General features: G+C 33.0%; 2 long non-coding RNA genes across 3 annotated transcripts; one reads left to right on the plus strand and one right to left on the minus strand.

Annotated features, from left to right (window-relative positions):
• Window positions 1–1,103: 1,103 nt before the first annotated feature.
• LOC148692666 (uncharacterized) lies at window positions 1,104–6,978 on the plus strand. Of its 2 annotated transcripts, none has more exons than XR_015953022.1 (7): window positions 1,104–1,423; window positions 1,517–1,555; window positions 1,784–1,845; window positions 2,300–2,492; window positions 5,842–5,919; window positions 6,536–6,590; window positions 6,740–6,978. It is a non-coding gene; the product is annotated as an uncharacterized LOC148692666 (long non-coding RNA). The 2 variants fall into 2 exon arrangements; XR_015953021.1 differs by having other exon boundaries at window positions 1,118–1,423; window positions 2,425–2,492; window positions 6,740–6,970.
• Window positions 6,979–15,761: 8,783 nt separating this feature from the next.
• LOC148692667 (uncharacterized) lies at window positions 15,762–19,079 on the minus strand. Its single transcript, XR_015953752.1, has 3 exons — window positions 18,410–19,079; window positions 16,139–16,181; window positions 15,762–15,950 (listed from the first exon to the last, which is right to left on the minus strand). It is a non-coding gene; the product is annotated as an uncharacterized LOC148692667 (long non-coding RNA).
• Between the last annotated feature and the right edge of the window lie 4,618 nt (window positions 19,080–23,697).

Genomic DNA, 23,697 nt, shown 5'->3' on the forward strand with positions numbered 1-23,697 from the left:
TTATCATAAATTGCAAGGTATAAATTCTTTTATGAGTTCTTCAGCTGATTTGGGGCATGTTTCTTTGCGAGCTTAATTTCATCTGGAAACAAATAGTGTTTAGAATCACCAAGTCGTACAAAAAGTATTTTAAATTGTTTTTTAACCAATCTACTGCCAACTTTTCCAACGGGTTTCTTATTTTATTTTCCATTATTTTGCAAGAAACCAAAGCCTTTCCATGATCAAGAGTTAATGTGTGCTTAAGAATTAATCTGTTTTGTTTGATCATTATGTTATAATACTATATGTGGTTGCAAGTTTGAAAAATGTAGGGAGACAGATCAGTTATGAACAAATTAGCATGGTTCATCCTAATACTTTATAAGTTAAGTTCCTGATTTCTTTCCTCATTTCTTCATTAGTGATTTGTGTTTTCAGTGACTTTCCATTCTTGGGTAATAAGTTTTTGTCAAGAGTAATTGTGTTCAATTCTTTCTTCTTTTTTTTTTTTTAAATTTATGTTATGTCTGGTTCTGTGTCATGTGATTGGAGTGTCATGTGATTAGAGGTTCCAAAAGAGAAACATTACTTCTTTTATTTGGTCAGACAAGGGGTGAGGAAGTTCTGTTCAATTTTGGTTTTTCCGATGGCTTAGGAAGAAATTATGTCACTATTAATATTGCAGGTGTCCAGCTTGCAAAAATTACAAGTTATGCTACAATCTATACTTCTTAGGTAGATTTGATTCAAATTGACATATTTCAGTGAGAAAAAAAAATTTATCTTTTCTTTTAGTTAAGAACTCTTAGAACTTCAAATTTGTAAAAGATGTGAATATTAGAACAATGGCAATAGAACAACTTTTATCTTTTCTTTCAGTTAAGAACACTTAGGATTTCAAATTTGTAAAACATGTGAATATTAGAACAATGGCAATACAACCGCCAATCCATATGATTGTAAACAGATTTCAACATATATCTAAATAGTATGACATATCATATGTATTTAGCACTTTTCACATGTTTTATACAGTTTTAAAACCCGCAGCAACGCGCGGGCACTGTTGCTAGTATATACTAAAACCCAAACTTCTGGTTATTGTTCTAGAGCAGTGTGCGGACCAAAATGCCCCTCAATTCGTTTGTTAAGCCAATTTTTTGCCATCTTTGCTACAGTGAAATGGCTTCCTTGCCCTCCGAGGCCACGCGTTCATCCTCTCCGTCTTCTGGATTTGCCCGCATTGCGCACGCGTCGATCATCAGTGAAAGGTTCTGCTTCGGAATTTTCTCCACTTTTCCTTCCGTTTTCACTTTCCATCGCTCTCAAATCTCGACTTCTCTCTGCGTCTCTCACTCATCTCTCATCTGTCTCTCTCACTCTTGAGGTACCCTGCCACTGGATATCATTTGCCGTTGCCGTTGCCGATCTGCAAGTAAAGGTTCAATTTTTCTTCATTTCTGGAATTTGGGTGTTAATTTCAATAATTTGTTTCTATTAATTTTCGTCTTTGTTGGTTTTTCCATTTTATCAGGGTGGATTGGTTACCTCCAAGGTCCACCGTCGTTTATTGGTGAGTATTTTTTCACTTTTTTTTTTTTTTTTTTCTGGTAGTTTTCCGTGTTGAGGGGGGATTTGTGGAAGTATTTTTTTTTTTTTCTTATTCTGGGTATTTTCTTTATATCATTAGATCCGCTGTCTGGGTCGATGATTTGTTTGTGTTTTTCGTTTCAAAACGCGTTGCTCTACGTTTTTTGGAATTTAGTTTTTGTAATTTTGGGTGTTTTGTTTATATCCTTAGATCTGTTGTTTGGTTGTATGATTTGCTTCTGTGTACAAGCTTGGAAGCCAATTATGTTCAAGGTAAATAATTTCGGTTTTTTACGCATTTTCTGCAACAAATTGTATTTTTTAATATTGTGAAAGTTATGTTTTCTATAGTGTGAAAGTCCAATCTGTGGGATTTATTTATTTTTTAATTTTGGTGTCGTTGCTGTGTTGTTTTATGGTTTTGGATGATGTTGGATGACTTGGTGTTTCCATTTATGTGTTGCAAAAGATTTTATCTTTGCTGCTGAGCCATATGAGTGGTACATTGACTTGCTGCGCTTCAGGGCTGTCAAACATTGTGGTTTTGGTTTAGGATTTGAACTGATGGTTCTGTTTGCTACTGGTATTGACAACATTAGAGATGTTATTCCTTTCCCTAGATATCCAGGAAGAGCAGATCGTTGAATTAGTCTATAGATTGAAAGGGATATATTTGAATTAGTTGTTATAGGTTTGTGTCCTTTACCTTTATCTACATTAACAACAGTATTTCCCGATCATCATCGGAAGAACGTAGAACAAAGAATTGCTGCTGTCAATTTCATTTGTTATTAGACAAGCAGGTCTATTCAGAATTCTCCATTGTTATTTCGATTTCTTGCGTATTGGAAGATTATGGATGCATGATTGGTTGCTGGTTGATGTGATTTCTCACCACTGCATCGCGTCCAGAAGATCAGGTTTAATAATTTTCGCACTTTCTTCAATCAATTCTGTCAATTTTTTCATCAATTCTGTCAATGTTTTTTGAAGAATTACACAGCTCTGGGTTTGAATCTTTGTTTGGTGATCGAAGATTGATTTCTTTGTTTCTTCATTGTCGATTCAGGTGCTCGCCTCACATGGCTTCATTGGAGAAGTGATGGTTTTGCTTAAGTGTTTTAGATAATCTGAAAAAAAAAAATGTAGATACTATGATTTGGGGTTGCTTCCTTAAACCTTGACTAGCCTCTCTACACTAACGTGCGTGCGAGAGGTATTTTTGCTTCACGGGCGCTACGCGCCCCAAAGATGTGTTGTTTTAGATATTCATATATTTCTTAAGTGATTATTTTATAAATTGTGTTTGTGTCCATCACAACAATTTCTTATTATTTTCAATTTTTTATTATGTTCAATCATCTAACTTAGTCTTTTTGCACCTGCCCATTGTATTGTACCCAAAAATGAAATTTATGAATTGTACACTTAACCAATCCACCTTTTTTTTCTGTTTTTTTTTTTGCTTGCTAATTATTATGGTGTCTTTTTTTTTTTTTTGGCTGATAGAATTTGATTTCACGAAATGAGTTATGCTTGATCATTATTATGACTTTGGTAATTAAGTTACTCAGTCTAGTTGGAATAAGAAGTCTAACTAAATACCTTTAAGTCTAACTAAATATCTTTCATTATTATGGTTAATCTACAAGCAATGATGATAAAATAAGAAGTCTAACTATAATGCACAATCCCAACTATAAAGATTGTAAGCAACTTAACCTAAATACCTTTAAGTTTGACAATTTTCTCATGGCAATACTTTTACTCTAGTTACTTGTAGAATACTGAAAGATAAATATATTTGTCAAGTTTGAGGTAACAAATTGTAACAATATTTGCAAAATTAAATAATAAGAAATATTACCTTAATCTTGTACTTCCAACCTTTGTACTTTGAGACGGGTGTGATGCTTATAAAACTGACAAAAAAATGCAATTTTATTTATATTTGAAAATTGAATGCAATTTGAATTTATAGTATACTTTTGTATGAAAATAAGAGAAGACTTACCGTATTTAGAAAAGTTGTTTGGCCACTGTTAATCTTTTTTCTGCACCCATAAATTGTTTTATTTTATTTTATAATTTGAGATAATTAATTTGTAGAATGATATAGAGAATGCCATTAAAATAAATAGGTAAAAAATGGTGTTGTACCTTATTTGTTGGACTTTATTCCAAATACGTATGATCTGAGGAGTTGTTGAAGGTTTTAATTCTTCCACAACCTTTTTCATGCGCCACCTATATATTGAAGGTATATATAATGTTAGATTTCTTGTAACAAATTTGTATATAATTTAGGATACATACTGCTCATGCTTCTTCTTTTTCCACTCTTTGAGAATCAGTTGGCTTAGATCAGTAGTTTTTACTCCGACAGATATCTCCCAACCAGGTGTAAAAATAGAGACACGTCTGTTTGAGATCTTATCAATAGGTTCCTTCTTCATTTTTTGTGGGTATTCTTGTAAATATCCTAAGAATGAAAATAAATAATTTTTAAAATTACCATAGCACACGTATATCACATTAAGATAATCAAAAGTGAAACTCATAATCTGACCGAAATTTTTAAAAACACACAATGAAGATTTCAAAGGAAGAAGTTAAAAGAACCCACATAACACCAGATCGCATTTATCTCCACCGCCAACACCGAATACAGATAAGAACTTACTTAAATATTACGATCGGGAGAGAGAGGAGCAACGGCCAAGAGACTGGGCTCCTGAAAGTGGGCGTCCGAGTTCCAATGCGTGAAGAAGGATGGGTTCCAAGCGCGTCCCAGAGTTTGCTTTCAAAAATTGGCCTCTTTTCGATTATTAATTTGTATGCAGTGGTGGTATGTGGGTAGATACTGTGTAACCTTCAACTGAACTCAAATCGTGGGAATCATAAACTGCTCTCTAGTTTTGAACATCCTTTTCATTTTACGCTTATAAATTTTTTCATTGGCTGAGCATATGAAAGGTATTGAAGTGAAATTTGTAAACTGCAACTAACTGAATATGGGGAGTTACTGCTTGGTAGTGGGTGGAAATTTTGATCTAACGGAAGTTGAAATTGATTAAATAAAAGAAATTCAAGGAGAGAAGAATGATAGGATAAGTAGGATTATATTTTTGTGAGATATTAATATCTCTCCCTCCTAAAATAGAGGAGGCACGGGGCTTTATTTTTTTCCAAATAAAACAAAATTTGAATTTATTTGAATGAGGTATCTGGAGAGGATCCTCAACCTTATAAACATGGTGTTTTTAATTATTTTAATGTTTTTTATTGATTGTTTTTATTATTAAGGGAGAAAATCGTCCGGAATTATAGGTGGCAAGTGCAACGTGCAAATGGAGTGGAGTGAAATTCATCCGGTTTTAACCGTTTGTATTTACCATTTGTCTCTTTTTCCGCAAAACTTCTTCTCTTTACAGCTTAACCCATGTGGTTTTAATCCATTTTTTTTTATTATTTCAGTTTTTATGACAAAATTACCCTTGCGAATATGTTTCTACTATTTTCAGCCAGTTTTGATTTTTTTGGTTCGGGGGGCTTTTTTGTCCAAAACTTTTTGGTGAAGCCTTGGACACCAAACTCTCATTCTTGCTTTCTAACTGCTCTCCATAGCTGCTAACTTTTAGAGGATAATTATCATGATTTTTTTTATTACCATATTTTGTTTCCAATACAGTTTCTGATAATTTAAATTCTTTTTTACGTTTTTGTCCTCGAATTTGGGATTTTTTAGACTTTGATTGTGAAGTAAGCAAAGGGACTTTTTGGTATTTCTAAATGCTTCACCAAACTGGTCTTCTCCCTTTATATATATAGATAAAGCAGTCCATGTAATTTTAGCATGGTATCATTTTTTATCTAATGCATGAGTATAAGAAATGTTAAGACAATAGTATATTGGGAAACACCATGTGATTTAAAATGCAAAGAGAAACAATGAACCATGTTTTATATTTTGTTCATATTGGTTGATTTAAATTTGGGAACTTTTGACTTGGATTAATGTGTTCTGTTTAAGATATCATTTGTAGATTATGAATCGTTTGCCAATGCAAAAATTTTGCATCTTTTTTGGCAGGATTCATGCCTTTTTTTCTTAATCAGTTAATCTTTCAATCTTTTAGTTTTTATCAATAAATTTAATTTGGGTTTCATTTATTTGTAAAACTAGACACTATTTTGTGAAGATTTTTCTTTATAATTCAGTAAATAATTGCTTCTTTGGCTGTAAATTTAACTTTTGTAAATTTCCAGGTTGTTCTAGACTTTGTCGATACTGCACAGTTCTCTTTGCGGCCCATTTCTATTTCGTATAGCAGAGCTTGATAACAGGTTAGGGTCAGTCTCAATTGCCAGTAGATATTACTTTGTTTTAATTTATTCATCTTTTTTTCAAATTTTTGTGCAAATATTTTTGAACCCAAATAATTCAAAGTTCAAATTTATGTGTAAATTGATAGGTGTGGGTGTGGACACCCAATATGAGTTTTACATGGTGTTGCTATCTGGTTTTTCACATAATTATACTGGGAACCGTTGAAATTTAGGTTTAGCTGCAGATAAAACAAAATCAAAACATTACAAAGTAGAGGTATAATTTAATTTTTATATTATCATTGGATTAAATGAATATAGTAAGAACATTGAATTGACGTATGTGCTTTTGTTTCATATTTAGAATGGATGTGTCCTGAAATTTGCTATTAATTGGTTTTGATTTTCCTCACCGAGCATGGGAAGGGTGTAATCTACTTAAAGTAAATAACCCAAACAGTTGAAAATGCACTCACCTATTTTATTGGTAACTATACAGAGATTTGAATCATTCAATTTGTGTTAAAATATTGTATTTTTTTAACTTCAATGCTTTCTTCGTTAATTTGTATCAGCTTTTTAGCTTATTAGTTGCTTATATAATTATTCCTGTGTTTTTTGTAAATTTACGAAGAAGGATTGCAAAAGATCACTTAATGCTTTGGAAAATTGCTTGGTGATTCTATTTGGTAAGCTTTGAAAAGCCTCATCTTTTTATTCTTGGTTATTTTCCCCTTAATTTGTATTTGTCCTGTCTGTACGTTTGGTACAAGTCTGTCTCACTATTTTACTGTCATCATTCAGGATTGTTTTTTATTATTTCCGTGATGTTTTGCAGGATACGTTGATAATAGATTTTGTATCAACTATCATGCGTCCAAGTAAGACAACCTTCTTCGTTTAATTTAAAATGGTCTGCAATAACATCAATTGTATCAAAAAGTTCGTTCACCTAATTTATACTTTTTATGTAAAAATTCTTTCAAAAAGTTCAAACATCTTTCAGTTTAAATAACATTAACGTTTTATAACAATCTCTTATAGCCTTGAAACATATTTTTTTTTAATACGGTTTCTGATCCCGCAGCAACGCGCGCGCCATATTTCTAGTTTTGGGCTAAATGCTAAATCAATGCCAAATTCCCCTCAAAATTTAGCCCAAAAATTGTAGTGGACTCCACTCAATATTTATCGGCATTTAAATTTTTTTATATTAAAATGTTCATAAAATTAATTTACTATAGTCTACATATTTATTTAAAAAAAAAAATTAATTTAACAAAAAAAAAAAAAAACCTAAATTCATTCTTTAATAATTCTGGGCTAAAATTTTAGGTTAGAACGGTTGGAGTAGAAAAGTTGTTTCTGGGCTAAAAGCTAAATTTTCCGGGCTAAAAAATTTAGCTTTTAGCCCAACCATTAGAAAATGTCTAAAACCTTGTTAATTTATGCTCCTTTAATTCAATACTAGTATATAGGCACACACAAAGTGTGTGATAAATTTTTTTTTTATTTTTATTTTTGAAATAGAAGGATAGATGAAGATAGTGATAGAGAATGTAAGAGTGCGAAGTTTGTTTTTTTTTTTTTTTTAAATTAGAGGTATGTTAAGATTACATGTAGATGAGGTTTTCAAAAAAAAAAAAAAAGCAAAATTTGGTTGTGTGAAATTACATTTATGCACCATATTTCTTATTCATGTTCTATTTTAATTAGAAGGTTAAACTGGTAATTTCATAGAGTTTTGGTTGACAATGAGTGTTTTATTAATTAGTAGAGATATTTTAAAAGAAAAAAACAATAAAATTTCTATAATAATAATATTTAAAAAAAAATGTTGAATTGTGGGTGCAAAAAAGCCGATGTCTTTTTAAACAAAAAAACCAAAGTGAGAAGTTTTAGGTGCGAATCTCGTGTATGGCAAATTCGATACCAAATTAGGCTGCCTATGGTGTGGCTTAGCCGAACCCCCCTCTCCCTAATGTAAAAATATCGATGTATAAAAAAAAAAATTTGTAACAAAGTACTCCAATATATTATATACATGCATGGATATATTAAAAATTAGCATACAAGTAAGGCTTGTTTTATTAACACCTCATATTTTGTTGATTACACCCCATATACTTAATAAATATCATATTTACTTTTTAAATTAAAAGTTTTCTTAGCACACCCCACGTATTTTCCAATATTACCCTCACACCTCGCATCTCACACACCCACAATCATCAACTAATTAACCACACTTCAAACTCTTCATCTCTTTCAAACAAAAGAATAATCCACATTTTAAAGACAAGAAAGATGAATTAAATTGTTGTATAAAATCTTTATGTTGTTGTTTGATTATAAACATCCATCAAATTTTCTTGAACAATCATGGATTCATGTTGGATTCTAAGAAGCTTGATGAACAAATGATAGGAACTATTCTTATAAGGCAATGTCAGTTCCAACCAGCCAAAAAAACATTGAATTTCTTCATCATCAATCAACCACAAGAATATTACATTTAATTACATCTTAAAATTTTCAACATTCTCCATTTATCTTCCTATTTCTTGGATTCCAATTAGAGCAAGGCTTTGCAAAAAGTCAAATTTTTTTTCTATTATTTAAATAATTTCTTGAACGTGAAAACCAACGAATGAACGAGGAGCAAAACTTGATTTTTTTTGTTCCTTTCATCAAAAGATATATGTTCATAACTTGTCTGTGTTTTTAGGGTTTTGTCTTACAATGTAAAGTAAGAGCAGCTAGAGCTCGAATGATCATTTCATATTACAGTTACAAGTTATTTAGTATTACATTTTTAAGTGAGGTGTATTCAACAACATGTGGGATGTTAATAAAAAAAACCCTGCAAGTAATTTGGTACATATTATTGAAAGGGCTACTTTGTAAAGTGTTAGTGAAAGAAGTTCTGGTTTTCCTGCTCGTGTTTGAGAGGCACATCAATCTTGGAGTGATTCCAATGCACCTTCGTTGTGAGGCCAGATTTTTTCTAATTTCTCAACTGGAGTGATTCCAATACACTTTGGGTCTGTTGCCAAGGGCCGGAGTGAGTCTGGGTCTCTTCTATATCCTATCTATTTCTATTGTCCTTCATCATTGCATCACACAAACAAAGAGAGAAGCAAAGCTCCAGTAGTTTTATTCAATCATCGAATCTCCTCTCAATAAAAACAATCAGCTTGGGTGGATTTTCCTCATGTGATTTTCTGTTCTAAATATCACTACTTTTTCACTACATTATAATGTTACTAAGCCAAATCAATCTTGCCTTGGTTCTCCTTTCCTTTTGTCCCTCTTTTTTCGTTCTTCTTCATGCCGACTTCGATCCAATTTTATAGACGTAGGGATCCTTTCTAGTTTCCGCATAGGCTCAATAAACTTCCGTAAACCACAATTCACTTGGCAAGGCTTGATATGTGGCTTGGGCCCACTTTAACATGTAACGTGGTTGGCGTGATTTATTATTGGCATGGCATGATCGTAGATTCACATCTCGATTTCGCACTTTTGCATGAATTTAAGCTTTGTACCTAATAAATGTATAAAGAGCTAGCATATGATGCAATTTCGAGCTGCGGGAATGTTTAATCATGAAGAAGATCGATAGTCCTTTCGTTCATCAATCAAGCAATTGAGAGGAGACCGATAGTGTTCGCTTAACAAGTAGTGATCAAACCCAGCGGATGGTACCTCTCAGTAATCTTCTAGAAAAATAACATAATATATTCAATTTATGCTATAAAACTGTAATGTATTTAAGTTATGCATCCAGTAACCGCAAGAATTCGGGCAGGGAGCAGCATAACCTTAGGCAATCCAGTATTTCAAGTTCAAGATGGGGTGGTGGACTGGTGGAGATCACGGTGGAGGAGTCAAAACTGGATTCATGTTGAGGTTGCTTAGCAAAACCTTATGAAATCGAAAGATAATTGGTACAGATTCAATATAAACTGTTTACTAGTTAACCTGGAATGAAAAACAATATAAGTAATAAATGCCCTTTGTTGAAAGAAATTTATTTTATATACTAATTTTTTAAATTCTATATACTAATTAACATGAAGAAAAAAAATTTAAATGCCTCTATTCATTAAATGATATCTGCTCGGGAATGGTTTTGGGGGCATTTGAGCTCTGAATGTTGAAAATCGGTACATCATCATTCTCTTTGTATAAAATGTCATATATATGCATATTCAATGGAGATGTATGTTTGTTATATTATATGACAAGTTAACTTGTTTAATGCAAGAAAAAATAAAAAGTATGTACCCCGAAACCGAGTGTCATCGAAAGTCCTGATGGAGTTTGAAACTTTATCCCAAGTTTAAATTACAACATATGGCCCTCCTTAATATTCGGTGCAGAAATCTCTATATTTGCCTCTATTTTTAATTAATAGATGCAAATGTTTCGGCCTCTGCTTGTTGGTTTCATGGTTCTACCAATATTAATCCCTGGACTTTTTTTTTTTTTAACAAAGACTGTATGAAAGATGTGGCAATTAATTAGTCAAGTAGTGTGGGTTTAGTTCTCAGACCTTCCATAATGCAAAGTCTGCAGCCTTCTTGAATCAACATAATGGGATGGTGACACGCTCCGATCTTGATGTCTGGAGGACAACATAATGGTCACGTGCTGGCCGACATCCGAGGGTGACGTAAGCTATTTAATGAATGCATATGCCGAGAACATGAGAAACATGCATAAAAATTTCGCGCAAACTATGCAATGTAATATTCAAATAAACCTTACCAAAATAATATAGTAATATTCAACCGTCAATAAAATGATAGTGATAATGCATGACATGTTCAGAGCATACATCTAATTCATAACACAAGCAAAAGATATAACAAAAGGTGCTATTACAAGTGATGTCAAGAGCAGAGGATGACACTGAATCACTGGTAAGGGAATGCCTCGTAACTCGGATCGTATGCCTCGTTCCTAGGTCTTGAAGGGGAGCAAAATAAAACATGAGTCCTTAAAAATTAACATATTTTTTTATTACAGTTACGTAAATGAGCCCTTAAAAATTAACATATTTTTTTGCAATTTATCAAGAAAATATATTTTTGTTTGCGGGGATAATGCAAATGGATGTTAATGGATTTGACGGCGGCTGTGGATAATGGGATGGACCAGTCGAGGCGGCCGATGGAGGCATAGGCACGTTGGAGCTTCTTCAAGTTGAAGATGGGGTTGGTGGACTGTTGGAGATCACGAGGGAGGAGTCAAAATTAGATTCATGTTGAGGTTGTTTAGTAAAACTTTATAGAGTCGAAATAATTTGTATAGTTTTTACATAAACTGTTTACTAATTAACCTAGAATGAAAATTTATATAAGTATTAAAATGCCCTTAGTTGAATTAAATTTATTTTATATACTACTTATCTAAATCCTATATACTAATTAATATGAAGAAAAAAAAATTAAATGCCTCTATACATTAAATATTAAGAGTGAGATTAAATCCACCTCATTGTCATATCACACCATCCCCTTTGAAATATAAATGTCAACGACAAATATCTCCTTTTATAAAATGACATTTAAGGACTTACACAATGGGGTGTGCTATCCATACATCCTTATTAATTTATGTCCGTTAATCTTCTTCAATTCATCCGATTCGATAGCTGAAAACATAAAAAGTGTGAGAGAAGTAAAAAGGGATGTGAGAAGTAAAAAATGTTATGTGGATGTCACACCCCTTACACAATAACCACTAACATTTTGCCATATCAGCGTAAGTTGAAATAGAAGAAAAGAAAAAGAAAAAAAAGTAAAATAAAAACCCACCCTACTCTGCAAACCCAACCAGTCCACACCCGCACGCCTCCCTCGCGGTGGCGTCGATGCCAGCTCCTCCTTCATTAGATGCCCTTTCTCTCATGATGGGCTGCAGCCTTAATCTAATTCTGTGGAGATGGATGGTTGTGAGGCTACGACCCTGCTGCGAAGGGTGGCATGAGATAAGGCATGGGTGTTGCTGCGGCTGAAATTTGGGTATTTATCAAATATAGCCAAATATTAAATTAATCTTTAATTTTAAAAATATCAGTTTTTATAAAACTTTTAAATGTATTCAAAATATCATTTAAATAGACACAAATATTCTAAAATTTTATCATATATTTTTACTTTTAGTTTGTACCCATTTTTAATTTGCAACCCTTTTTTAATTTGTACCAATTTCTTTTTAGTTTTAATTTGAACCCAAGTTTCTTTTTATGCCCATATTTTTTAAAGTTTTATTTGTATTTGTACCCATATTTTTTTTAAGGAAAACTAATGAAAAATGTATGAAAACTTTGAATTTTAACGATAAAGACAAAATAAAGGGTAAAATGAATAGTACCTGTCACATCCCAACTCCCAGCCTCCAAGGATATTGTCCGCTCATGCATTCCCTGGCTCGAAGGCAGGGCTACCTCGCAGTTTTGTTTCTGTGGACCGGTACTCGCCCGTAGGCAGCGCCTGCCAACCCCGAAGGGCCTGCCCACAAAAGGCCTCCTTGGAACTTAAGAGTTGCGAATGGATATATAAGGCCAGGACTCGACCCTCGTGTGGCCGATGTGGGATACTACAATCCACCCCCTTAGGGAGACCGACGTCCTCGTCGGCACACCGAACCAACACGAGTCTGGCTCTGATACCAAATTGTCACATCCCAACTCCCAGCCTCCAAGGATATTGTCCGCTCATGCATTCCCTGGCCCGAAGGCAGGGCTACCTCGCGGTTTTGTTTCTGTGGACCGGTACTCGCCCGTAGGCAGCGCCTGCCAACCCCGAAGGGCCTGCCCACAAAAGGCCTCCTTGGAACTTAAGAGTTGCGAATGGATATATAAGGCCAGGACTCAACCCTCGTGTGGCCGATGTGGGATACTACAGTACCAGGTTTGACTTTTTAGTGTAAAAATATGGTTTTTCGTTAAAGTGAACAGTACCATGGGCTTTTCGTTAAAACTCCTTTTTTTTTTAATTTATTTGTACCCATTCTTACATGGTAATTATATGGATTTATGTTATGTTTCAAAAAATATCATTAGTTGTTTTTTAAAATAGGTTAATAATTATGTGGAGACATTATTTTCTTGGTATAATTTTGTGAAGAACAATATTTCACTAATATTTATTTTTAAGTATCATACTTGAAAAATATTATTTGAATTTGTTTAAATTTCATAATTTATGGAACATTAAATACATAAATGCATGAGTTAAATCTCTTAAATAATGTTAATAAAGATCTTGCTCAAAATACTTATACTAACAAGATTTCAGTCTAAAAACTAGGTTGATTAAAAACCAGAACCAAAATAATTATTTTTTTTTATTTTCTTTGTCAAACAAAGACCATAGGCTTCTCTTAATTTTATTTTTTGATAAATAATCAAATATTGCTCAGATTATTTTTAATATTGCTCGGATTATTAGTACAATAATTAACAATTTCCAAACTACAAAGAATGAAAATTTTCTATTCCGCAAACCCTAATTTTTCTAACCTGCACCGACTTAATACTACCTTTGCCTCCAACCGATTCGCAAATACTATAATATTTATCAATCTTCCATTTGACACAAGAGACTTAATTTTTCTAACATGTGCTAAAGAGTCTCTACTCCGTAAAATTTAAAATAATATTTTTGCACTTTCTAGGAGCGGCACATCCCTCGATTCCCTACCACAGTCAATTGTAATCTTTAAAACAGATTCCAAACACAAAAAACACTTAATAATGCAAGGGTGTCGAAAACTACATATGTAACACATAATCCGAAGGAAAGTTGAGACAAATTACGTTACAAAGACTGAAAGTTCTTCAATAAATATTTCAAGCTAAGGAAGAAACAACAAAAGCAAAAAGAACACGTAAACGAGAAAAAAAATAACCATCTACGTTCAATTTCGTTTAGGGATACACAAGTCTCGACCAGTAGCCAATGCCATCGATATTTCTCCACCATTTCTTAAGATTCTATCGCCAAAATTTTCCACCTAATAAGGTTTTGGTTTTCAAGTTTAAAGGCATTTATATCTATTTAAGTGATATTTTAAAGATATTTAAAAGTTAACATTTTTTGAAATTACGAGCCAATATTGGATAAATACTCTTGAAATATTTAAAAGTTTATATAAAAACTGCTATTTAAAAGGAAAACGTCGCCCGGATAAAAAGAACGCCGCCCAAGGTAACTAGCTCTCTACTCCTGTTTTCTATAGTTTTGAGTTGATTTGGGAAACCATAGGCAGGAATTCCAAATGAGATAAAACGATTGAAGAAGCATTACCATTTGAGAATAATATTATTGATAATTTTAAATTTTTTTATGTGAGAAAATGTATTTGGAGAAAATGGAAAAGCTTCAGTTGACAAAAGAGTGGCAAGAATGTATGGATACAGTGTGGAGAAGCATCGGAAAGGCCAAAAGCATAAACTGGAGAAAAGAGGGATTCTTCCTCTAATGTGTCTTTTTTTTGTTATTTTTTCTTAAACAATTTATAACTAGTTAAATTGAAATCTCTTTGGAAATTAAAATGGAAAAGTTTGGATATGTGCAAAGATTGACGAAAATATTTGAAAATTTGACATTGAAGTTTGCTGCGAATGATAAACTTTAGATTAGATTGACAGTGCTTACCGTATCTGTTTTTGTTGTTGAGAGATTTAAGTTTATTGCCACCTAATTAGCATATATGGTGATATTTTAGAGTATAAAATTTATTTTACTGGAATATACTTTCGTACAAGAATTTTTGGACGAAGGAGTGTAAATTACATGTGAAGTTCAAAAGTAGGCATAAAAATTTTGAACTTGTAATTTACACTCTCATCCAAAAATTCCTTTATAAAAGTATATTCCAGTACAATAAATTTTTAACAGGAATTTTCCACACCAAAATTTTACCATAGATGCTAATCAAGTGACCATAAACACAAATTTCTAAACAACAAACACAGATATGGTAAGCCCTATCAACCTAATCCCAAAGTTATTCACCACATCTAACTTTAATGTCAAATTTTCAAATATTTTCCCACTAGAATCTTCGCACATATCCAAATTCGTCCACTTCAATTTTTAAGGGAATTCCAATTTAGCTAGTTATAAATTGCACAACAAAAAATATCGAAAAAAAAAACTTACATTTAAATATGCTTCTGAACAGGTGAAAGAATTCTCTCTTTTCTCGTCTACACTTTTAACCTTTCCGATACATCTCCGCACCGCATCCATACATTATTGTCACTCTTTCATCAACAAAAACCTTCCATTTTATTCAAATACATTTTCCTGCATAAAAGAAATTAAAATTATTAATAATATTCCCTCTCAAATAGACTTCTCCAATCTTTTTATCTCGTTCGATATTCCCGCCTATGGTTCCCCTTTCCGAATCAACTCAAACCCCAAAGCTCAATGGGTCTTTTAGGACGGTTTTCCCTTTGCTTCCAACATAGGATTTCTCAAATTACAGAAACTTAACAGAAAACAACTAGAGACCTAGTTATCGTTAGGATTTCAGTTTTCTTGGACAGCGTTTTCTTTTTTTGTGGGCGACGTTTTCCTATTTCTGGATATATTTAAAAGTTTATACAAAAACTGATATTCAACTCCCTCTCTAGTGTGACGCATTTTTTTACAAACGGCCATCAGAATTGACCAGACCAAACAACATCGTTTCCCTTTTGCCATTCGCCTGAACAACCATTGCTTGGTAAAGCTTCTTTTCATAGTCGCGGGGTCAGCGGCCTCATAGTGAATTGGTATGCCTCCACTCTCACAAAATGCGCTTGGAGGCCCTAAAAAAGAAAGTCATGCAGAGTATTATATTAAAACAAGTGCGCTATTAAAGATTACTCCTCAAACAGAAGATCCTAACGTAAGAAGTAGGCAGCAGCCATTACAAATTCAGATCAGAACCTTTACTTTCCTGATTTCCTCCAGGGTGCAATATGCATGTTTTTCAGTATTGGGGTAAGGCAGCTACATTGGAGAGAAATGACCATATCCAGTCTGTTTAAATAAAGGCAAGCAGAACAAAGTTAGCAACATATATACCTTATTTTTTGGTCCTATATGCAAATACATGTGTAATACACCGCGTATTAGCAAAGATGGTGCATGCCATTATTTAATGTTCTTATAAGCAAATGCACAGTTATGTAATCAGCTGCAGCCAAGTAGCGCGCGCACATACTCACATATACCATTTTGTTGTTAGCCTCATAGCGCCACGTAAGGTTCCTGGAAGACATCAATTCATACCCATATCATAAAACCAAAAAAGAGATGAATTACATGTGAAGTTCAAAAGTAGGCATAAAATTTTTTGGATGAGAGTGTAAATTACATGTCAAGTTAAAAAGTAGGCATAAAAAACTGAATATTTGTTTTAGGTTTGGGTTTATCTGTTTAATTGTCGCAATTAAGTTTAGTTTCAACAGTATGTGTCTCTAGCAATGTTTGTGGTTGGTATCAACGCACTATTTTATGCGTGTTAGAGGACCTGCCCCACCTATACTCTCGTTAGAGAATATATCCAAGGGTGTTTTTCATGAGCGTGCTATAAAGGCCTAGATGGATGTTACTAAAAAAGATAGGGAAGATGTGCTCGTACAAATGGAGAAGATGCTACCAGATTGCGACATTAGCGTAATGGATGCATTTCGCTATGCATCCAGGTTCAGACTTCCTGTTAAATAGGATTGGTCATTTGGCAAACAAGCACCAGTATGACCGTTAAATCTCTCTATATTTGTTACAATTATACTTTTGTACCAACTACAACAAACTAAATTAATCTTTTGAGGGATACAGTGCAGAAGTTGATGATTACACGGAAATTGAGGGTGCTAATAAAGTAACTATAAAACACATGCTAAAGCAATTCCCGTGATATGCGAGGCTTATATGTCAGATGCAGTATCCGAATACAAACCCTAAGTTTATTTTCCGAAATTCAATTTAAAGTTTAAACTTTTTAGATAAATATTTTAATACTTGAAATAAAATCACACATGCATCATGGCAGCCATAACATTATCCTAGACATCGCGCCTATTATCCATATACTTGTTTTGCAGCACTACCCGCACAAATGAGTCTGATTTTCCATTACAGTAGCAACCTCGTTAGTGTAATGAAAAACCAGACTGCTTTATGCGGGTCTGTCCAGCAAAACAAGTGTAGAAGATAGACGGGATGACAAGAACAATGTTATGGGTGTTATGATACAGGTGAAATTTATTTGAAGCATTAAAATATTTATCTAAAAAGTTTATACATTAATCTAAATTTAAGATAATAAATTTAGGATTTTTATTCGAATACTACATCTGACAGATAAGTCTTGCATATTAACGGGAATTGCTTCACCATATGTTTTAAAGTTACTTCATCACCACCTCAATTTCCCTGTAATAATGAACCATGAATTTCTGCAATTTATCCCTCACAAAAACAAAATTTAAATATTAATCTAATTTGTTATAGTTTGTACACAGATATAATTATGACAAAAATACAAAGATTTACATAGAAACTCACCAACTGGTGATTGTTTAACAAATGACCAGTCCTCAAAAGGAAATCCGAATCTAGATGCATAGCGAAGTGCGTCCACTACACTAACATCGCAATCTGATAACATCTTACCCATTTTTTACGAGGACATCTTCTCTATCTTTTTTAGTAACTTCCATTCAGACATTTATAGCTTGCTCATGAAAAACATAACTGTCTATACTATCCAACGAGAATATAGGTGGGCATGTACTCTAACATATATGCGCTGATACGCATCTACAAACACTGCTAAAAAAGCATACCGCTGAAAATAAAAATAATTACAACAATTAACAGAGAACCCCAGACCTAAAACAAATATTCAGTTTTTTATGCCTTAATTTGAAATTCACATGTAATAACAATATGTTTCGCTGTCAATCATACCTAAATAATTAAATAAATAATCGGAAGTCGAATATCAACAATATGTTTGCATACCCGTATCAAACCCAAATAAATAAATAATCGGAAGTCAAAAATTCACATGTAATTTTTCACTTTTCACCCATGCGACCCAGATCTCATAAAAATGTCCAGTTTTTTATGCCTTCTTTAATATTTCAGAGAATATCATAATATGATAAAAATGTCCAGTTTTTTTATGGCTTCTTTAATATATATATATATATATATATCTGAGCTCAAAGAAAATATAGAACGAACATAAAAAAGGCAAATTATGAACGTTTACAAGCTAATTTCATTAGCAATTAACGCAACCAAGCTCTCTCAATATCACGATTCAGAACCCACCAAGAACCCAGAAATTTAATGAAAACTTTTCTAATCATTCTATTGGATTAGACAAAATCATGAATTTTTTTTCTAAAGCCCAATTATATTAAAATTTGGAGCAGATTTTGACATGCAATAAGTCAATAGGATAGGAATCGCTTAAGACTAACCTCGATGGCAGGGCCTCCGGAATCGCTCGATCCGAACCAAGCTCCTAGGTTATAGGGAGATGCCGTCGATGTGAAATTCAACACGCAAACCTTTGACGCAGCTGTGGCGCCTGGTGGTGGTGGGGGTTCCACACTGGGAGAGACTCCAGAAGAGGAATCTAGTTTTCTGGTTCCGAGAAAAGGGAATGAAGGAAAATAGTGGAGAAGAGGGAAAATGTTGTTGAAATCTTGCAGGAACAAACCCTAGGTAGAGCTTTCGAAACCAACCCCTTTCTCTCCCTCGAATCGTACAGGCCCCGTGACTCTGTCTGCCTGCAAGCCGCATGCCTTCCTCTCACCAAATCCCTCTCTCTCCCTTCCTGTCTTTCTTCTCTCTCTGCTCGCTCGCTCTCTCTCTCTCTCTCTCTCCCGACGGCATGCTCTCACCGAGCCCCACTGCAGCTCACAGAGAAAGGAAATGAAAGTCTATCCCACCCAACCCGTTCGAAACCCTAGCCTCGTAAATAAAGTGATATTCTGGTCCAAAGACTATTCATTTCTACACTTCAATTGGAAAGCCTTCTTTAAACTAATGTAATGAGCTCTGGTATATATGGTGAGTGTGCACTGAAAAGTCTCCATGCAGTCCACAGAACCAAACTACGTACACCAACCAACAATGAATAACTTCAATGTTCATTCAATGAAGAGTAACATTAAATACACATTAATGCGTCCATAATTTTAATATCGGTTGGTCCTACCTAATGTATGCTATGAGCTAGTTGAACAGCGGGTTGGAACTTAGCAATTATACGCCTAGATGAGATCTAGGTAGAGATTAAGCCTACTATGCTGATTTAAGTAGATTGCTTATTTACACTTAAAAAAGCTATGCTTATATTAATAATTCGAGTTTATTATTTCTCAAGCTGTATGAATTATAGTGAATTAAAATAAATAACAGTGTGAAACATATAGTACAAAAAGTATTAGTTGAGTAATAAATCATCACTTTATTAATTAAAATGTTAGGTGGCACAACCTAATTGAACAATAATTAAAAAAATGGAGAGTAGTTCGTGGGCAACGGCAAAGACAGTAACAATGCTAGGATGAGCTCTAGCATAGAAAAAGTTTTAGTTGTTTAAGGATTAAAATACTAATAATTTAGACTATTGTATTATTTTTAACTTTTATAGCATACCTAATAAGTAAAAGTTTCGAAAAATATGATTACTTTTAGAAAAAACAATAGTTAATAAATATTTAAAAATTATTAACTTTAATCAGTATTAAAATTTAATAATATTATATTTCAAATCATACACACTATAGGTCTATAGGTCATTTTATTTGATTAGTTTTTAGGAAGTAGTTTATAGTGATTAGTTTAGGTTTTTTATGAGTAGTCATCCGGTATTAAAAAGTAGGTTTAATATTTTATTATTTTAGGTTTCCTAAGAATAGTCTATTATTTTATTTTCAATTTTGGGGTGCAACAATGGCCGTTTTTTCATTTTTTCAAAAAGCTTTCGTCTCGTCTGCTGGTTAAAGAACCAAGCATGTAAGTGAGAAAGTTTATTTATTTTTCTAATAAATAGTTAAGTTTTTGGCCACTTTATTTTTAAGTCGTGGTGATTTTATTTGTTTATTGTTTTAATTTTAAGAGTTCATATTTTAAAAATTCAATTTCAAGTTTAATATATATTTTTTCTAATAGTTTGATAGATTTCTTAAAAATATAATTTATTATATAAACTTGTATTTGTTAGGTTAACATTCAAAGAAGAAATTAAGAACTATTGAATCATTTTAAAAAAATAAAAAAAAATAGATGATGGTGATAAATTAGAGACTTATATACCCTCTGAACAAGTACTTTTTCAATTTGTTAGGTTAACATTCAATTCCATTATTGAAGGGCACAACTTGAAGATGTATTTTTTCTTTTATTTGTTAAGTTGTTATGACAACATTGATTATGTATGTTTCTTTCTACTATAAGCTGCAACTTCAAATGTTTTATTTGTTTAAATCTAGTTGAAACTTGCTTTATTCATAGTTAAATTTCTTATTTTAAATTATTGTTTTCAGACTTGTTATTGTGTAACATTATGTAAGTAACAAAAAATTTAACCATTTGATCTCGTTGTAATAATTTTAGTTTAGCTCACCTACCAAATAATTCATGACTCCGCTATTGGTCACAGGGGAAATGGAGGGAGAAAGTCCTTCTTCTTCGTTGGAACCAAGGTCCAAAAACACTAGAGCCATGATGGTCTTCTCTGTTCCTATTCGTCTGATACTAGATATTTCTTCTTGGTTCAAAGCTTATGTTGCACAACAATAATGATCTTCTCTCTTCCATCACATGTTCAAACCGTTAGGTGGTCCGCGGAGGTCTTCACATGCACTTCTTTAGGATCCAGGATGGTTCCAAGATTACCCGAGTCCATTAATGGATTCGTCCCTATAAATACACCATGATTTTCTACAAAATCTGAACACCTAAAATGATTTAAGTGTCAATGTTTGATTTGTTTTTCTTTTACCCACATCAAATTTTATTTATACACAAGACTAGTCAATAATATAATTAATCTTGCTATACAAAATTTAGACACTAAAATGAAGTGCCAATGTTTGATTTGGTGGCGTTTAACGGTAGTGTGATGGTATTTAGGGAAATGCATGGATAATGACTGATAAAATATACACACTTGTGTGGGAAAGAGGAAGCACTCAGGCGCCTATCATGGCGCCACCTAACCTCACGATAAAAAATAAATCAGCTTACAGAGTTTGCAGGTGGCCTGCGTGGCCTAGCAGGTTTCCTTCAAACAATGAAGGGCCGAAAAAGAAAGGGCATGAATGGGTACTACCATGTCTGTGAGGAAGGCTGCAAAAGTGGAGAAATTTTCTGCTCTGTCATAAATAGCGAGACATAAAGTGTCATTACAATTGATTGAAAATTTAATTTTTAAGTATGCAAATGGTTGTTGTAAAAAATTAATATAAAATATTAACTAAATTTAATATTGTTTATTCAAATAAGAGTAGAGAAAAGAAAAGGAAAAAAAAGAAACGATAGAACTTCTCGAGAAATATCTTGCAGAAGTAACTTTGAACTTTTTTCAGTCCTTTGTCCCATCAAAATTTATTCAGTCCTTTTTCCGAAAATCAGTGTACGAGGGCAAAATCCCACTACATTACTGTTCTACATGCATACATCTTGTTTAGCAGAGGGAACGTGACAACGTCTAATTAGGAAAAAAGATTATTTCAAAAAAGTAAAAAGGTGGGAATATTCTGTTGATCGCAAGAAAAAGGCTTGAGAATTTAGAAGTAAAAAGGGAATGAATCTTCTGTGGATCGCAAGACGAAAACTGTTGTTATTTTACGTAGCTTTAAGTTTCTCATGTTGAACGCGAAACTTTGAAATTATATCGGTTTATGTCTTATAGTTATTTGATGTTCTTGATTAAATTGATGAAGTTGACGTTAAAGTCACAATTGCATCATACACACTAAAAACATACCTCATGGAGCTCTAACGTCGCAATTGTTGCTCCCTATCCCAAACCAACTGCATAGTTTGGTCCCAATAGAGCAAATGAAACTTCTACATTGGTCTTTCAAATTCTTCTCATTAAAAACTCTAATCACTATACTATGCCGAAACATAACAGGAATGGTTGAGACAAATAATTAAAATATAAAACAAAATTACAACAATTAAACGGAATACAGTAAGCATTATCATCTGTCTCTTAATTCATTTTCCTATACACCAATTGTTGGTTAAAAATCAAAACAATTGTTATTAAAAAGTAGAGAAGTTTAATGAAAATTTTTCGATACTGTTTATTTTAATAAAAATTATATTTTTACACTAAAAATCAATCATGATACAATTCATTTTACCTTTTATTTTATTTTTATCGTTAAAATTTAAAACTTTTAAACTTTTTTCACTAGTGTTTCTTAAAAAATATTGACGTCTTTTATGCTTCTCCAAGGAGGAAGGAATCCCGGATCTTTTCAATCCATATTTTCAGCATCTTTGAGAGTGGCTCGGGGTTCTCGCCTAGGTTCCCCTTTCCGTTTCAACTCAAAGCAAAAGCTCTGTGACTGTTTAGTACAGTTTCGTCTTGGATCAGGATCCTCTCTTAGTCTAAGAATGAGGATTCTCATGACCAATAGATATGGATCGTTGAATAAAAATTCAACGGTTATACTTATTATAACTTTAAAAGGATCTTTTTGTTTTTAGCCGTTGAATAAAAATTCAACGGTCCACATTACTTGATCATAAAGATCCTCATCCTTAGATTAGGAGAGATCCTTATCCTTTTGTCTTAGTTCCAACCTAGTCTTTTATATTTGATTTGAGAATCTTTCTCATCACTGCTGCTCTCACTCTCTCTCTTCACTGTTGCGTATGTCAGTGAAACCTGGTTTTTGAAAGACGGGAGCTCCTGCATATATAATGGGTTCGGTTTATCGTACAGATTACCCTGCACTTTGCTTTTCTTAAAAATTTGAAAAATAAAGAAATATTTTAATGTATCGAATACATAAGGCTACTGCAATCAATGTAATAATATAATTATTTAGAATTTTACTCTTCAAATTTCTAGATGATAGTATTGGTACACTTATTACTGCGAACCATATTTTCAAATCAATGAAAGTTTGGATATTGGCAGATACTGGCTCTCTTTTTGTGGTCAGTTTTTAACTTGTTCAATTAAGGGCATGCTCCTTTTTATTTTATGTATAACAATGGAATTGATGTTTGAGAGTAAATATATACATCAACATTAACAAGGTATTTCGAGAGCTTTGACTTCAACTTGCAAAAGCATTTGCTATATCTTCAACAAGCATTACAAATTTACAATCTCTTGATGAAATAAAAATTATGAATTACATCATGAGATTACGGCTATCTTCAACCGACCTGGTCAAATGGTTATAGGACTAAAATTAACTTACAATGACACGAAAACAGTTTTCGGCCGAGGGTTAAGCCAAAGGATTTGTGCGCCCCACTGAGTCAAAACCCCAAATCAGGCCAGCAAGCTGGCCATCCAGCACCATAATGTAAAACTTGACATTTTGCCAACCCTCCAGCTCAGCTCATTTGAATGTCAACAGTTACCTGACGTCAACATGATGCTAGCTAGCAATGGCTAACTGACATCATGATGTCGTCAAGTTACCATTGAAATTTGAAATTTTTTTTTTGGACGAATTTAAAAAAAAATTCTAATTTTTTTTCTTCGTATAAATATCTAAGTCAT

Source organism: Pyrus communis, chromosome 11, assembly GCF_041283825.1.
Source record: "Pyrus communis isolate YQ-2024b chromosome 11, ASM4128382v1, whole genome shotgun sequence".
NCBI lineage: Eukaryota > Viridiplantae > Streptophyta > Magnoliopsida > Rosales > Rosaceae > Pyrus > Pyrus communis.